The sequence below is a fragment of the Cnephaeus nilssonii genome (genome assembly GCF_951640355.1).
Source record: "Cnephaeus nilssonii genome assembly, chromosome: Y".
Taxonomy (NCBI): domain Eukaryota; kingdom Metazoa; phylum Chordata; class Mammalia; order Chiroptera; family Vespertilionidae; genus Cnephaeus; species Cnephaeus nilssonii.
This window is the reverse complement of record NC_137096.1, coordinates 3,668,400-3,686,582: the sequence shown is the minus strand read 5'-3', so window position 1 is coordinate 3,686,582 and position 18,183 is coordinate 3,668,400.

The following is an 18,183-nucleotide window of genomic DNA, read 5'->3' as shown; positions in this document are numbered from 1 at the left end:
CCCTGACTGCCTAACTTCTCTCTCCTCCTGGCCTGATCCCCCTGACTGCCCACCTGCTCTGTCCTCCTGGCCTGATCCCCCTGACTGCCTACCTGCTCTCTTCTCCTGGCCTGATCCCCCTGACTGCCTACCTGCTCTCTTCTCCTGGCCTGATCCCCCTGACTGCCTACCTGCTCTCTCCTCCTGGCCTGATCCCCCTGACTGCCTACCTGCTCTCTTCTCCTGGCCTGATACCCCTGACTGCCTACCTGCTCTCTCCTCCTGGACTGATCCCCCTGACTGCCTACCTGCTCTTCCCTTCTTTCCTGATCCCCCTGAATGCCTAACTGCTCTTCCATACTAGCCTGATTTTCCCGACTGCCTACCTGCTCTCTCCTCCTGGCCTGATTCCCCTGACTGCCTACCTGCTCTCTCCTCCTGGCCTGATCCCCCTGACTGCCTAACTGCTCTTCCTTTCTGGCCTGATACCACAGACTACCTAACTGCTCTTCCCTTCCGGCCTGATACCCCTGATTGCCTACCTGCTCTCTCCTCCTGGCCTGATCCCCCTGACTGCCTACCTGCTCTCTCCTCCTGGCCTGATCCCCCTGATTGCCTAACTGCTCTTCCCTTCTGGACAGATCCCCCAGACTACCTAACTGCTCTTCCCTTCTGACCTGATCTTCCTGACTGCCTACCTGCTCTCTCCTCCTGGCCTCATCGCCAGACTACCTAACTGCTCTTCCCTTCTGACCTTATCTTCCTGACTGCCTAACTGCTCTCTCCTCCAGGCCTGATCCCCCTTGCTGCCTAACTTCTTTTCCCTTCTGGCCTGATCCCCCTGAATGCCTACCTTCTCTCTCCTCCTGGCCTGATCCCCTGACTGACTACCTATTCTCTCCTCCTGGACTGATCCCTGTGACTGCCTAACTGCTCTCTCCTCCTGGCCTGATCCCCCTGACTGCCTACCTGCTCTGTCCTCCTGGCCTGATCCCGCTGACTGCCTACCTGCTCTCTCCTCCTGGCCTGATCCCCCTGACTGCCTACCTGCTCTCTCCTCCTGGACTGATCCCCCTGACTGCCTACCTGCTCTTCCCATCTGTCCTGATCCTCCTGAATGCCTAACTGCTCTTCCCTTCTAGCCTGATCCCCCTGACTGCCTACCTGCTCTCTGCTCCTGCCCTGATCCCCCTGACTGCCTACCTGCTCTCTCCTCCTGGCCTGATCCCCCTGACTGCCTACCTGCTCTCTCCTCCTGGCCTGATCCCCCTGACTGCCTACCTGCTCTCTCCTCCTGGCCTGATCCCACTGACTCCCTAACTGCTCTTCCATTCCTGCCTGATCCCAATCAATACCTAACTGCTCTTCCCTTCCAGCATGATCCCCCTGACTGCCTACCTGCTCTCTCCTCCTGGCCTGATCCCCATGACTGCCTACCTGCTCTCTCCTCCTGGTCTGATCCCCCTGACTGCCTACCTGCTCTCTCCTCCTGGCCTGATCCCCCTGACTGCCTACCTGCTCTCTCCTCCTGGTCTGATCCACCTACTCCCTACCTGCTCTCTCCTCCTGGCCTGATCCACCTGACTGCCTACCTGCTCTCTCCTCCTGGCCTGATCCCCCTGACTGCCTACCTGCTCTCTCCTCCTGGCCTGATCCCACTGACTCCCTAACTGCTCTTCCATTCCTGCCTGATCCCAATCAATACCTAACTGCTCTTCCCTTCCAGCATGATCCCCCTGACTGCCTACCTGCTCTCTCCTCCTGGCCTGATCCCCCTGACTGCCTACCTGCTCTCTCCTCCTGTCCTGATCCCCCTGACTGCCTACCTGCTCTCTCCTCCTGGACTGATCCCCTTGACTGCCTACATGCTCTTCCCTTCTGTCCTGATCCCCCTGAATGCCTAACTGCTCTTCCCTTCTAGCCTGATCCCCATGACTGCCTACCTGCTCTCTCATCCTGGCCTGATCCCTCTGACTGCGTACCTGCTATCTCCTAGCCTGATCCCCCTGACTGCCTACATGCTCTCTCCTCCTGGCCTGATCCCCCTGACTGCCTACCTGCTCTCTACTCCTGCCTAATCCCCCTGACTGCCTACCTACTCTCTCCTCCTGGACTGATCCCCCTGACTGCCTAACTGCTCTCTCCTCCTGGCCTGATCCCCCTGACTGCCTACCTGCTCTCTCCTCCTAGCCTGATCCCACTGACTGCCTACCTGCTCTCTCCTCCTGGCCTGATACCCCTGACTGCCTACCTGCTCTCTCCTCCTGGACTGATCCCCCTGACTGCCTACCTGCTCTTCCCTTCTTTCCTGATCCCCCTGAATGCCTAACTGCTCTTCCATACTAGCCTGATTTTCCCGACTGCCTACCTGCTCTCTCCTCCTGGCCTGATTCCCCTGACTGCCTACCTGCTCTCTCCTCCTGGCCTGATCCCCCTGACTGCCTACCTGCTCTCTCCTCCTGGCCTGATCCCCCTGATTGCCTAACTGCTCTTCCCTTCTGGACTGATCCCCCAGACTACCTAACTGCTCTTCCCTTCTGACCTGATCTTCCTGACTGCCTACCTGCTCTCTCCTCCTGGCCTCATCGCCAGACTACCTAACTGCTCTTCCCTTCTGACCTTATCTTCCTGACTGCCTAACTGCTCTCTCCTCCAGGCCTGATCCCCCTTGCTGCCTAACTTCTTTTCCCTTCTGGCCTGATCCCCCTGAATGCCTACCTTCTCTCTCCTCCTGGCCTGATCCCCTGACTGACTACCTGCTCTCTCCTCCTGGACTGATCCCTGTGACTGCCTAACTGCTCTCTCCTCCTGGCCTGATCCCCCTGACTGCCTACCTGCTCTGTCCTCCTGGCCTGATCCCGCTGACTGCCTACCTGCTCTCTCCTCCTGGCCTGATCCCCCTGACTGCCTACCTGCTCTCTCCTCCTGGACTGATCCCCCTGACTGCCTACCTGCTCTTCCCTTCTGTCCTGATTCCCCTGAATGCCTAACTGCTCTTCCCTTCTAGCCTGATCCCCCTGACTGCCTACCTGCTCTCTGCTCCTGCCCTGATCCCCCTGACTGCCTACCTGCTCTCTCCTCCTGGCCTGATCCCCCTGACTGCCTACCTGCTCTCTCCTCCTGGCCTGATCCCCCTGACTGCCTACCTGCTCTCTCCTCCTGGCCTGATCCCACTGACTCCCTAACTGCTCTTCCATTCCTGCCTGATCCCAATCAATACCTAACTGCTCTTCCCTTCCAGCATGATCCCCCTGACTGCCTACCTGCTCTCTCCTCCTGGCCTGATCCCCATGACTGCCTACCTGCTCTCTCCTCCTGGTCTGATCCCCCTGACTGCCTACCTGCTCTCTCCTCCTGGCCTGATCCCCCTGACTGCCTACCTGCTCTCTCCTCCTGGTCTGATCCACCTACTCCCTACCTGCTCTCTCCTCCTGGCCTGATCCACCTGACTGCCTACCTGCTCTCTCCTCCTGGCCTGATCCCCCTGACTGCCTACCTGCTCTCTCCTCCTGGCCTGATCCCACTGACTCCCTAACTGCTCTTCCATTCCTGCCTGATCCCAATCAATACCTAACTGCTCTTCCCTTCCAGCATGATCCCCCTGACTGCCTACCTGCTCTCTCCTCCTGGCCTGATCCCCATGACTGCCTACCTGCTCTCTCCTCCTGGTCTGATCCCCATGACTGCCTACCTGCTCTCTCCTCCTGGCCTGATCCCCCTGACTGCCTACCTGCTCTCTCCTCCTGGTCTGATCCACCTACTCCCTATCTGCTCTCTCCTCCTGGCCTGATCCCCCTGACTGCCTACCTGCTCTCTCCACCTAGGCCTGATCCCCCTGACTGCCTACCTGCTCTTCCCTTCTGTCCTGATCCCCCTGACTGCCTAACTGCTCTCTCCTCCTGGCTGATCCCCTTGACTGCCTACCTGCTCTCTCCTCCTGGCTGATCCCCCTGACTGCCTACCTGCTCTCTCCTCCTGGCCTGATCCGCCTGACTGCCTAACTGCTCTTCCCTTCTGGACTTATCCCACAGACTTTCTAACTGCTCTTCCCTTCCGGCCTGATACCCCTGACTGCCTACCTGCTCTCTCCTCCTGGTCTGATCCCCCTGACTGCCTAACTGCTCTTCCCTTCTGGCCTGATCCCCCTGACTGCCTACCTGCTCTCTCCTCCTGGACTGATCCCCCTGACTGCCTACCTGCTCTCTCCGCCTGGACTGATCCCCCTGACTGCCTACCTGCTCTTCCCTTCTGTCCTGATCCCCCTGACTGCCTAACTGCTCTTCCCTTCAGGCCTGATCCCCATGACTGCCTACATGCTCTCTCCTCCTGGCCTTATCCCCCTGACTGCCTACCTGCTCTCTCCTCCTGGCCTGATCCCCCTGACTGCCTAACTGCTCTCTCCTCCTGGCCTGAACCCCCTTACTGGTTACCTGCTCTCTCCTCCTGGCCTGATCCCCCTGACTGCCTACCTGCTCTCTCCTCCTGACCTGATCCCCCTGACTACCTAACTGCTCTCTCCTCCTGGCCTGATCCCCCTGACTGCCTACCTGCTCTCTCCTCCTGGCCTGAACCCCTGACTGCCTACCTGCTCTATCCTCCTGGCCTGAACCCCCTGACTGCCTACCTGCTCTCTCCTCCTGGACTGATCCACCTGACTGCCTAACTGCTCTTCCCTTCTGGCCTGATCCCACAGACTACCTAACTGCGCTTCCCTTCCGGCCTGATCCCCCTGACTGCCTACCTGCTCTCTCCTCCTGGCCTGATCCCCCTGACTGCCTAACTGCTCTTCCCTTCTGGCCTGATCCCCCTGACTGGCTACCTGCTCTCTCCTCCTGGCCTGATCCCCCTGACTGCCTACCTGCTCTCTCCTCCTGACCTGATCCCCCTGACTGCCTAACTTCTCTCTCCTCCTGGCCTGATCCCCCTGACTGCCCACCTGCTCTGTCCTCCTGGCCTGATCCCCCTGACTGCCTACCTGCTCTCTTCTCCTGGCCTGATCCCCCTGACTGCCTACCTGCTCTCTTCTCCTGGCCTGATCCCCCTGACTGCCTACCTGCTCTCTCCTCCTGGCCTGATCCCCCTGACTGCCTACCTGCTCTCTTCTCCTGGCCTGATACCCCTGACTGCCTACCTGCTCTCTCCTCCTGGACTGATCCCCCTGACTGCCTACCTGCTCTTCCCTTCTTTCCTGATCCCCCTGAATGCCTAACTGCTCTTCCATACTAGCCTGATTTTCCCGACTGCCTACCTGCTCTCTCCTCCTGGCCTGATTCCCCTGACTGCCTACCTGCTCTCTCCTCCTGGCCTGATCCCCCTGACTGCCTAACTGCTCTTCCTTTCTGGCCTGATACCACAGACTACCTAACTGCTCTTCCCTTCCGGCCTGATACCCCTGATTGCCTACCTGCTCTCTCCTCCTAGCCTGATCCCCCTGACTGCCTACCTGCTCTCTCCTCCTGGCCTGATCCCCCTGATTGCCTAACTGCTCTTCCCTTCTGGACAGATCCCCCAGACTACCTAACTGCTCTTCCCTTCTGACCTGATCTTCCTGACTGCCTACCTGCTCTCTCCTCCTGGCCTCATCGCCAGACTACCTAACTGCTCTTCCCTTCTGACCTTATCTTCCTGACTGCCTAACTGCTCTCTCCTCCAGGCCTGATCCCCCTTGCTGCCTAACTTCTTTTCCCTTCTGGCCTGATCCCCCTGAATGCCTACCTTCTCTCTCCTCCTGGCCTGATCCCCTGACTGACTACCTATTCTCTCCTCCTGGACTGATCCCTGTGACTGCCTAACTGCTCTCTCCTCCTGGCCTGATCCCCCTGACTGCCTACCTGCTCTGTCCTCCTGGCCTGATCCCGCTGACTGCCTACCTGCTCTCTCCTCCTGGCCTGATCCCCCTGACTGCCTACCTGCTCTCTCCTCCTGGACTGATCCCCCTGACTGCCTACCTGCTCTTCCCATCTGTCCTGATCCTCCTGAATGCCTAACTGCTCTTCCCTTCTAGCCTGATCCCCCTGACTGCCTACCTGCTCTCTGCTCCTGCCCTGATCCCCCTGACTGCCTACCTGCTCTCTCCTCCTGGCCTGATCCCCCTGACTGCCTACCTGCTCTCTCCTCCTGGCCTGATCCCCCTGACTGCCTACCTGCTCTCTCCTCCTGGCCTGATCCCACTGACTCCCTAACTGCTCTTCCATTCCTGCCTGATCCCAATCAATACCTAACTGCTCTTCCCTTCCAGCATGATCCCCCTGACTGCCTACCTGCTCTCTCCTCCTGGCCTGATCCCCATGACTGCCTACCTGCTCTCTCCTCCTGGTCTGATCCCCCTAACTGCCTACCTGCTCTCTCCTACTGGCCTGATCCCCCTGACTGCCTACCTGCTCTCTCCTCCTGGTCTGATCCACCTACTCCCTACCTGCTCTCTCCTCCTGGCCTGATCCACCTGACTGCCTACCTGCTCTCTCCTCCTGGCCTGATCCCCCTGACTGCCTACCTGCTCTCTCCTCCTGGCCTGATCCCACTGACTCCCTAACTGCTCTTCCATTCCTGCCTGATCCCAATCAATACCTAACTGCTCTTCCCTTCCAGCATGATCCCCCTGACTGCCTACCTGCTCTCTCCTCCTGGCCTGATCCCCCTGACTGCCTACCTGCTCTCTCCTCCTGGCCTGATCCCCCTGACTGCCTACCTGCTCTTCCCTTCTGTCCTGATCCCCCTGACTGCCTAACTGCTCTCTCCTCCTGGCTGATCCCCTTGACTGCCTACCTGCTCTCTCCTCCTGGCTGATCCCCCTGACTGCCTACCTGCTCTCTCCTCCTGGCCTGATCCGCCTGACTGCCTAACTGCTCTTCCCTTCTGGACTGATCCCACAGACTACCTAACTGCTCTTCCCTTCCGGCCTGATCCCCCTGACTGCCTACCTGCTCTCTCCTCCTGGTCTGATCCCCCTGACTGCCTAACTGCTCTTCTCTTCTGGCCTGATCCCCCTGACTGCCTACCTGCTCTCTCCTCCTGGACTGATCCCCCTGACTGCCTACCTGCTCTCTCCGCCTGGACTGATCCCCCTGACTGCCTACCTGCTCTTCCCTTCTGTCCTGATCCCCCTGACTGCCTAACTGCTCTTCCCTTCAGGCCTGATCCCCCCGACTGCCTACATGCTCTCTCCTCCTGGCCTTATCCCCCTGACTGCCTACCTGCTCTCTCCTCCTGGCCTGATCCCCCTGACTGCCTAACTGCTCTCTCCTCCTGGCCTGAACCCCCTTACTGGTTACCTGCTCTCTCCTCCTGGCCTGATCCCCCTGACTGCCTACCTGCTCTCTCCTCCTGACCTGATCCCCCTGACTACCTAACTGCTCTCTCCTCCTGGCCTGATCCCCCTGACTGCCTACCTGCTCTCTCCTCCTGGCCTGAACCCCTGACTGCCTACCTGCTCTATCCTCCTGGCCTGAACCCCCTGACTGCCTACCTGCTCTCTCCTCCTGGACTGATCCACCTGACTGCCTAACTGCTCTTCCCTTCTGGCCTGATCCCACAGACTACCTAACTGCGCTTCCCTTCCGGCCTGATCCCCCTGACTGCCTACCTGCTCTCTCCTCCTGGCCTGATCCCCCTGACTGCCTAACTGCTCTTCCCTTCTGGCCTGATCCCCCTGACTGGCTACCTGCTCTCTCCTCCTGGCCTGATCCCCCTGACTGCCTACCTGCTCTCTCCTCCTGACCTGATCCCCCTGACTGCCTAACTTCTCTCTCCTCTTGGCCTGATCCCCCTGACTGCCCACCTGCTCTGTCCTCCTGGCCTGATCCCCCTGACTGCCTACCTGCTCTCTTCTTCTGGCCTGATCCCCCTGACTGCCTACCTGCTCTTTTCTCCTGGCCTGATCCCCCTGACTGCCTACCTGCTCTCTCCTCCTGGACTGATCCCCCTGACTGCCTACCTGCTCTTCCCTTCTGGCCTGATACAACAGACTACCTAACTGCGCTTCCCTTCCGGCCTGATCCCCCTGACTGCCTACCTGCTCTCTCCTCCTGGAATGATCCCACTGACTGCCTACCTGCTCTCTCCTCCTGGACTGATCCCCCTGACTGCCTAACCGCTCTCTCCTCCTGTCTTGATCCACCTGACTGCCTACCTGCTCTATCTTCCTGGCCTGATCCCCCTGACTGCCTACCTGCTCTCTCCTCCTGGACTGATCCCCCTGACTGCCTACCTGCTCTCTCCTCCTGGCTTTATCCCCCTGACTGCCTACCTGCTCTTCCCTTCCGGCCTGACCCCCCTGACTGGCTACCTGCTCTCTCCTCCTGGTCTGATCCCCCTGACTGCCTACCTGCTCTCTCCTCCTGGCCTGATCCCCCTGACTGACTACCTGCTCTCTCCTCCTAGACTGATCCCCCTGACTGCCTAACTGCTCTCTCCTGCTGGCCTGATCCCCCTGACTGCCTACCTGCTCTCTCCTCCTGGCCTGATCCCCCTGACTGCCTACCTGCTCTCTCCTCCTGGCCTGATCCACCTGACTGCCTACCTGCTCTCTCCTCCTGGCCTGATCCCCCTGACTGCCTACCTGCTCTCTCCTCCTGGACTGATCCCCCTGACTGCCTACCTGCTCTTCCCTTCTGACCTGATATTCCTGACTGTCTACCTGCTCTCTCCTCCTGGCCTCATCCCCCAGACTACCTAACTGCTCTTCCCTTCTGACCTGATCCCCCTGATTGCCTACATGCTCTTCCCTTCGGCTTGATCCCCCTGACTGCCTACCTCCTCTCTCCTCATGGCCTGTTCCCCCTGACTGCCTACCTACTCTTCCCTTCTGTCCTGATCCCCCTGACTGCCTAACTGCTCTCTCCTCCTGGCCTGATCCCCCTGACTGCCTACCTGCTCTGTCCTCCTGGCCTGATCCCTCTGACTGCCTAACTGCTCTCTCCTCCTGGACTGATCCCCCTGACTGCCTACCTGCACTTCCCTTCTGTCCTGATCCCCCTGACTGCCTAACTGCTGTCTCCTCCGGGCCTGTTCCCCCTTACTGCCTAACTGCTCTCTCCTCCTGGCCTGATCCCCCTGACTGCCTACCTGCTCTCTCCTCCTGGACTGATCCACCTGACTGCCTAACTGCTCTTCCCTTCTGGCCTGATCACACAGACTACCTAACTGCGCTTCCCTTCCGGCCTGATCCCCCTGACTGCCTACCTACTCTCTCCTCCTGGCCTGATCCCCCTGACTGCCTAACAGCTCTTCCCTTCTGGCCTGATCCCCCTGACTGGCTACCTGCTCTCTCCTCCTGGCCTGATCCCCCTGACTGCCTACCTGCTCTCTCCTCCTGACCTGATCCCCCTGACTGCCTAACTTCTCTCTCCTCCTGGCCTGATCAACCTGACTGCCCACCTGCTCTGTCCTCCTGGCCTGATCCCCCTGACTGCCTACCTGCTCTCTTCTCCTGGCCTGATCCCCCTGACTGCCTACCTGCTCTCTTCTTCTGGCCTGATCCCCCTGACTGCCTACCTGCTCTCTCCTCCTGGACTGATCCCCCTGACTGCCTAACTGCTCTTCCCTTCTGGCCTGATCCAACAGACTACCTAACTGCGCTTCCCTTCCGGCCTGATCCCCCTGACTGCCTACCTGCTCTCTCCTCCTGGACTGATCCCACTGACTGCCTACCTGCTCTCTCCTCCTGGACTGATTCCCCTGACTGCCTAACTGCTCTCTCCTCCTGGCTTGATCCACCTGAATGCCTACCTGCTCTATCTTCCTGGCCTGATCCCCCTGACTGCCTACCTGCTCTCTCCTCCTGGACTGATCCCCCTGACTGCCTACCTGCTCTCTCCTCCTGGCCTTATCCCCCTGATTGCCTACCTGCTCTTCCCTTCCGGCCTGACCCCCCTGACTGGCTACCTGCTCTCTCCTCCTGGTCTGAACCCCTGACTGCCTACCTGCTCTCTCCTCCTGGCCTGATCCCCCTGACTGACTACCTGCTCTCTCCTCCTATACTGATCCCCCTGACTGCCTAACTGCTCTCTCCTGCTGGCCTGATCCCCCTGACTGCCTACCTGCTCGCTCCTCCTGGCCTGATCCCCCTGACTGCCTACCTGCTCTCTCCTCCTGGCCTGATCCCCCTGACTGCCTACCTGCTCTCTCCTCCTGGCCTGATCCCCCTGACTGCCTACCTGCTCTCTCCTCCTGGCCTGATCCCCCTGACTGCCTACCTGCTCTTCCCTTCTGACCTGATATTCCTGACTGTCTACCTGCTCTCTCCTCCTGGCCTCATCCCCCAGACTACCTAACTGCTCTTCCCTTCTGACCTGATATTCCTGACTGCCTACCTGCTCTTCCCTTCGGCCTGATCCCACTGACTGCCTACCTCCTCTCTCCTCATGGCCTGATCCCCCTGACTGCCTACCTGCTCTTCCCTTCTGTCCTGATCCCCCTGACTGCCTACCTGCTCTCTCCTCCTGGCCTGATCCCCCTGACTGCCTACCTGCTCTGTCCTCCTGGCCTGATCCCTCTGACTGCCTAACTGCTCTCTCCTCCTGGACTGATCCCCCTGACTGCCTACCTGCACTTCCCTTCTGTCCTGATCCCCCTGACTGCCTAACTGCTCTCTCCTCCGGGCCTGATCCCCCTTACTGCCTAACTGCTCTCTCCTCCTGGCCTGATCCCCCTGACTGCCTACCTGCTCTCTCCTCCTGGCCTGATCCCGCTGACTGCCTACCTGCTCTCTCCTCCTGTCCTGATCCCCCTGACTGCCTACCTGCTCTTCCCTTCTGGCCTGATCCCACAGACTACCTAACTGCGCTTCCCTTCCGGCCTGATCCCCCTGACTGCCTACCTGCTCTCTCCTCCTGGCCTGATCCCCCTGACTGCCTAACTGCTCTTCCCTTCTGGCCTGATCCCCCTGACTGGCTACCTGCTCTCTCCTCCTGGCCTGATCCCCCTGAATGCCTACCTGCTCTCTCCTCCTGACCTGATCCCCCTGACTGCCTAACTTCTCTCTCCTCCTGGCCTGATCCCCCTGACTGCCCACCTGCTCTGTCCTCCTGGCCTGATCCGCCTGACTGCCTACCTGCTCTCTTCTCCTGGCCTTATCCCCCTGACTGCCTACCTGCTCTCTTCTCCTGGCCTGATCCCCCTGACTGCCTACCTGCTCTCTCCTCCTGGACTGATCCCCCTGACTGCCTAACTGCTCTCTCCTCCTGGCCTGATCCCGCTGACTGCCTACCTGCTCTCTCCTCCTGTCCTGATCCCCCTGACTGCCTACCTGCTCTCTCCTCCTGACCTGATCCCCCTGACTGCCTAACTGCTCTCTCCTCCTGGCCTGATCCCCCTGACTGCCTACCTGCTCTATCCTCCTGGCCTGAACCCCCTGACTGCCTACCTGCTCTCTCCTCCTGGACTGATCCACCTGACTGCCTAACTGCTCTTCCCTTCTGGCCTGATCCCACAGACTACCTAACTGCGCTTCCCTTCCGGCCTGATCCCCCTGACTGCCTACCTACTCTCTCCTCCTGGCCTGATCCCCCTGACTGCCTAACAGCTCTTCCCTCCTGTCCTGATCCCCCTGACTGCCTACCTGCTCTCTCCTCCTGACCTGATCCCCCTGACTGCCTAACTGCTCTCTCCTCCTGGCCTGAACCCCTGACTGCCTACCTGCTCTATCCTCCTGGCCTGAACCCCCTGACTGCCTACCTGCTCTCTCCTCCTGGACTGATCCACCTGACTGCCTAACTGCTCTTCCCTTCTGGCCTGATCCCACAGACTACCTAACTGCGCTTCCCTTCCGGCCTGATCCCCCTGACTGCCTACCTACTCTCTCCTCCTGCCCTGATCCCCCTGACTGCCTAACAGCTCTTCCCTTCTGGCCTGATCCCCCTGACTGGCTACCTGCTCTCTTCTCCTGGCCTGATCCCCCTGACTGCCCACCTGCTCTGTCCTCCTGGCCTGATCCCCCTGACTGCCTACCTGCTCTCTGCTCCTGCCCTGATCCCCCTGACTGCCTACCTGCTCTCTTCTCCTGGCCTGATCCCCCTGACTGCCTACCTGCTCTCTCCTCCTGGACTGATCCCCCTGACTGCCTAACTGCTCTTCCCTTCTGGCCTGATCCAACAGACTACCTAACTGCGCGTCCCTTCCGGCCTGATCCCCCTGACTGCCTACCTGCTCTCTCCTCCTGGACTGATCCCACTGACTGCCTACCTGCTGTCTCCTCCTGGACTGATCCCCCTGACTGCCTAACCGCTCTCTCCTCCTGGCTTGATCCACCTGACTGCCTACCTGCTCTATCTTCCTGGCCTGATCCCCCTGACTGCCTACCTGCTCTCTCCTCCTGGACTGATCCCCCTGACTGCCTACCTGATCTCTCCTCCTGGCCTTATCCCCCTGACTGCCTACCTGCTCTTCCCTTCCGGCCTGACCCCCCTGACTGGCTACCTGCTCTCTCCTCCTGGTCTGATCCCCCTGACTGCCTACCTGCTCTCTCCTCCTGGCCTGATCCCCCTGACTGACTACCTGCTCTCTCCTCCTAGACTGATCCCCCTGACTGCCTAACTGCTCTCTCCTGCTGGCCTGATCCCCCTGACTGCCTACCTGCTCGCTCCTCCTGGCCTGATCCCCCTGACTGCCTACCTGCTCTCTCCTCCTGGCCTGATCCCCTGACTGCCTACCTGCTCTCTCCTCCTGGCCTGATCCCCCTGACTGCCTACCTGCTCTCTCCTCCTGGCCTGATCCCCTGACTGCCTACCTGCTCTCTCCTCCTGGCCTGATCCCCCTGACTGCCTACCTGCTCTCTCCTCCTGGCCTCATCCCCCAGACTACCTAACATCTCTTCCCTTCTGACCTGATATTCCTGACTGCCTACCTGCTCTTCCCTTCAGCCTGATCCCACTGACTGCCTACCTCCTCTCTCCTCATGGCCTGATCCCCCTGACTGCCTACCTGCTCTTCCCTTCTGTCCTGATACCCCTGACTGCCTACCTGCTCTCTCCTCCTGGCCTGATCCCCCTGACTGCCTACATGCTCTGTCCTCCTGGCCTGATCCCTCTGACTGCCTAACTGCTCTCTCCTCCTGGACTGATCCCCCTGACTGCCTACCTGCACTTCCCTTCTGTCCTGATCCCCCTGACTGCCTAACTGCTCTCTCTTCCGGGCCTGATCCCCCTTACTGCCTAACTGCTCTCTCCTCCTGGCCTGATCCCCCTGACTGCCTACCTGCTCTCTCCTCCTGGCCTGATCCCGCTGACTGCCTACCTGCTCTCTCCTCCTGTCCTGATCCCCCTGACTGCCTACCTGCTCTTCCCTTCTGGCCTGATCCCACAGACTTCCTAACTGCGCTTCCCTTCCAGCCTGATCCCCCTGACTGCCTACCTGCTCTCTCCTCCTGGCCTGATCCCCCTGACTGCCTAACTGCTCTTCCCTTCTGGCCTGATCCCCCTGACTGGCTACCTGCTCTCTCCTCCTGGCCTGATCCCCCTGACTGCCTACCTGCTCTCTCCTCCTGACCTGATCCCCCTGACTGCCTAACTTCTCTCTCCTCCTGGCCTGATCCCCCTGACTGCCCACCTGCTCTGTCCTCCTGGCCTGATCCCCCTCACTGCCTACCTGCTCTCTTCTCCTGGCCTGATCCCCCTGACTGCCTACCTGCTCTCTTCTCCTGGCCTGATCCCCCTGACTGCCTACCTGCTCTCTCCTCCTGGACTGATCCCCCTGACTGCCTACCTGCTCTTCCCTTCTGGCCTGATCCAACAGACTACCTAACTGCGCTTCCCTTCCGGCCTGATCCCCCTGACTGCCTACCTGCTCTCTCCTCCTGGACTGATCCCACTGACTGCCTACCTGCTCTCTCCTCCTGGACTGATTCCCCTGACTGCCTAACTGCTCTCTCCTCCTGGCTTGATCCACCTGACTGCCTACCTGCTCTATCTTCCTGGCCTGATCCCCCTGACTGCCTACCTGCTCTCTCCTCCTGGACTGATCCCCCTGACTGCCTACCTGCTCTCTCCTCCTGGCCTTATCCCCCTGACTGCCTACCTGCTCTTCCCTTCCGGCCTGACCCCCCTGACTGGCTACCTGCTCTCTCCTCCTGTCCTGAACCCCTGACTGCCTACCTGCTCTCTCCTCCTGGCCTGATCCCCCTGACTGACTACCTGCTCTCTCCTCCTATACTGATCCCCCTGACTGCCTAACTGCTCTCTCCTGCTGGCCTGATCCCCCTGACTGCCTACCTGCTCGCTCCTCCTGGCCTGATCCCCCTGACTGCCTACCTGCTCTCTCCTCCTGGCCTGATCCCCCTGACTGCCTACCTGCTCTCTCCTCCTGGCCTGATCCCCCTGACAGCCTACCTGCTCTCTCCTCCTGGCCTGATCCCCCTGACTGCCTACCTGCTCTTCCCTTCTGACCTGATATTCCTGACTGTCTACCTGCTCTCTCCTCCTGGCCTCATCCCCCAGACTACCTAACTGCTCTTCCCTTCTGACCTGATATTCCTGACTGCCTACCTGCTCTTCCCTTCGGCCTGATCCCACTGACTGCCTACCTCCTCTCTCCTCATGGCCTGATCCCCCTGACTGCCTACCTGCTCTTCCCTTCTGTCCTGATCCCCCTGACTGCCTACCTACTCTCTCCTCCTGGCCTGATCCCCCTGACTGCCTACCTGCTCTGTCCTCCTGGCCTGATTCCTCTGACTGCCTAACTGCTCTCTCCTCCTGGACTGATCCCCCTGACTCCCTACCTGCACTTCCCTTCTGTCCTGATCCCCCTGACTGCCTAACTGCTCTCTCCTCCGGGCCTGATCCCCCTTACTGCCTAACTGCTCTCTCCTCCTGGCCTGATCCCCCTGACTGCCTACCTGCTCTCTCCTCCTGGCCTGATCCCGCTGACTGCCTACCTGCTCTCTCCTCCTGTCCTGATCCCCCTGACTGCCTACCTGCTCTTCCCTTCTGGCCTGATCCCACAGACTACCTAACTGCGCTTCCCTTCCGGCCTGATCCCCCTGACTGCCTACCTGCTCTCTCCTCCTGGCCTGAGCCCCCTGACTGCCTAACTGCTCTTCCCTTCTGGCCTGATCCCCCTGACTGGCTACCTGCTCTCTCCTCCTGGCCTGATCCCCCTGACTGCCTACCTGCTCTCTCCTCCTGACCTGATCCCCCTGACTGCCTAACTTCTCTCTCCTCCTGGCCTGATCCCCCTGACTGCCCACCTGCTCTGTCCTCCTGGCCTGATCCGCCTGACTGCCTACCTGCTCTCTTCTCCTGGCCTTATCCCCCTGACTGCCTACCTGCTCTCTTCTCCTGGCCTGATCCCCCTGACTGCCTACCTGCTCTCTCCTCCTGGACTGATCCCCCTGACTGCCTAACTGCTCTCTCCTCCTGGCCTGATCCCGCTGACTGCCTACCTGCTCTCTCCTCCTGTCCTGATCCCCCTGACTGCCTACCTGCTCTCTCCTCCTGACCTGATCCCCCTGACTGCCTAACTGCTCTTACCTTCTGGCCTTATCCCCCTGACTGGCTACCTGCTCTCTCCTCCTGACCTGATCCCCCTGACTGCCTACCTGCTCTCTCCTCCTGACCTGATCCTTCTGACTGCCTAATTGCACTCTCCTCCTGGCCTGATCTCCCTGACTGCCTACCTGCTCTCTCCTCCTGGCCTGAACCCCTTACTGCCTACCTGCTCTCTCCTCCTTGCCTGATCCCCTTGACTGCCTACCTGCTCTCTCCTCCTGGACTGATCCCCCTGACTGCCTACCTGCTCTCTCCTCCTGACCTGATCCCCCTGACTGCCTAACTGCTCTCTCCTCCTGGCCTGAACCCCTGACTGCCTACCTGCTCTCTCCTCCTGGCCTGAACCCCTGACTGCCTACCTGCTCTCTCCTCCTGGCCTGATCCCCTGACTGCCTACCTTCTCTGTCCTTCTGGACTGATCCCCCTGACTGCCTACCTGCTCTCTCCTCCTGGACTGATACCCCTGACTGCTTACCTGCTCTCTCCTCCTGGCCTGATCCCCCTGACTGCGTACCTGCTCTCTCCTCCTGGCCTGATCCCCCTGACTGGCTAACTGCTCTTCCCTTCTGGCCTGATCCCACAGACTACCTAACTGCTCTTCCCTTCTGGCCTGATCCCCCTGACTGCCTACCTGCTCTCTCCTTCTGGACTGATCCCCCTGTCTGCCTACCTGACTCTCCTCCTGGCCTGATCCCCCTGACTGCCTACCTTCTCTTCCCTTCCGGCCTGATCCCCCTGACTGCCTAACTGCTCTCTCCTCCTGGCTGATCCCCTTGACTGCCTACCTGCTCTCTCCTCCTGGCCTGATCCCCCTGACTGCCTAACTGCTCTTCCCTTCTGGCCTGATCCCCCTGACTGGCTACCTCCTCTCTCCTCCTGACCTGATCCCCCTGACTGCCTAACTGCTCTTCCCTTCTGGCCTGATCCCACAGACTACCTAACTGCTCTTCCCTTCTGACCTGATCTTCCTGACTGCCTACCTGCTCTCTCCTCCTGGCCTCATCGCCAGACTACCTAACTGCTCTTCCCTTCTGACCTGATCTTTCTGACTGCCTAACTGCTCTCTCCTCCAGGCCTGATCCCCCTTGCTGCCTAACTGCTTTTCCCTTCTGGCCTGATCCCCCTGACTGCCTACCTGCTCTCTCCTCCTGGAATGATCCCACTGACTGCCTACCTGCTCTCTCCTCCTGGACTGATCCCCCTGACTTCCTACCTGCTCTCTCCTCCTGGCCTGATCCCCCTGACTGCCTACCTGCTCTCTCCTCCTGGCCTAATCCCGTTGACTGCCTACCTGCTCTCTCCTCCTGGCCTGATCCCCCTGACTGCCTACCTGCTCTCTCCTCCTGGACTGATCCCCCTGACTGACTACATGCTCTTCCCTTCTGTCCTGATCCCCCTGAATGCCTAACTGCTCTTCCCGTCTAGCCTGATCCCCTGACTGCCTACCTGCTCTCTCATCCTGGCCTGATCCCCCTGACTGCGTACCTGCTATCTCCTGGCCTGATCCCCCTGACTGCCTACCTGCTCTCTCCTCCTGGCCTGATCCCCCTGACTGCCTACCTGCTCTCTCCTCCTGGCTGATCCCCTGACTGCCTACCTGCTCTCTCCTCCTGGCCTATCCACCTGACTGCCTACCTGCTCTCTGATCCTAGCCTGATCCCCCTGACTGCCTACCTGCTCTCATTCCCCCTGCCTGATCCTTCTGACTGCCTACCTGCTCTCTCCTCCTGGCCTGATCCCCCTGACTGCCTACCTGCTCTCTCCTACTGGCCTGATCCCCCTGAATGCCTACCTGCTCTCTCCTCCTGGCCTGATCCCCCTGACTGCCTACCTGCTCTCTCCTCCTGGACTGAATCCTCTGACTGCCTACCTGCTCTCTCCTCCTGGCCTGATCCCCCTGACTGCCTACCTGCTCTTCCCTTCCTGCCTAATCCCCCTGACTGCCTGCCTGCTCTCTCCTCCTGGCCTGATCCCAATGACTGCCTACCTGCTCTCTCCTCCTTGACTGAACCCCCTGACTGCCTACCTGCTCTCTCCTCCTGGCCTGATCCCCCTGACTGCCTACCTGCTCTTCCCTTCCTGCCTAATCCCCCTGACTGCCTACCTGCTCTCTCCTACTGGCCTGATCCCCCTGACTGCCTACCAGCTCTCTCCTCCTGGCCTGATCCTCTGACTGACTACCTGCTCTCTCCTCCTGGCCTGATCTCCCTGACTGCCTACCTGCTCTCTCCACCTAGCTGATCCCCCTGACTGCCTACCTGCTCTCTCCTCCTGGCCTGATCCCCCTGACTGCCTACCTGCTCTCTCCTCCTGGCCTGATCGCCCTGACTGCCTACCTGCTCTCTCCTCCTGGCCTGATACCCCTGACTGCCTTCCTGCTCTCTCCTCCTGGCCTGATCCCCCTGACTGCTACCTGCTCTCTCCTGCTGGACTGATCCCCCTGACTGCCTACCTGCTCTTCCCTTCTGTCCTGACCCCCCTGACTGCCTAACTGCTCTTCCATTCTAGTCTGATCCCCCCGACTGCCTACCTGCTCTCTCCTCCTGGCCTGATCCCCCTGACTGCCTTCCTGCTCTCTCCTCCTGGCCTGATCCCCCTGACTGCCTACCTACTCTCTCCTCCTGGACTGATCCCCCTGACTGCCTAACTGCTCTCTCTTCCTGGCCTGATCACCCTGACTGCCTACCTGCTCTCTCTTCCTGGCCTGATCCCGCTGACTGCCTAC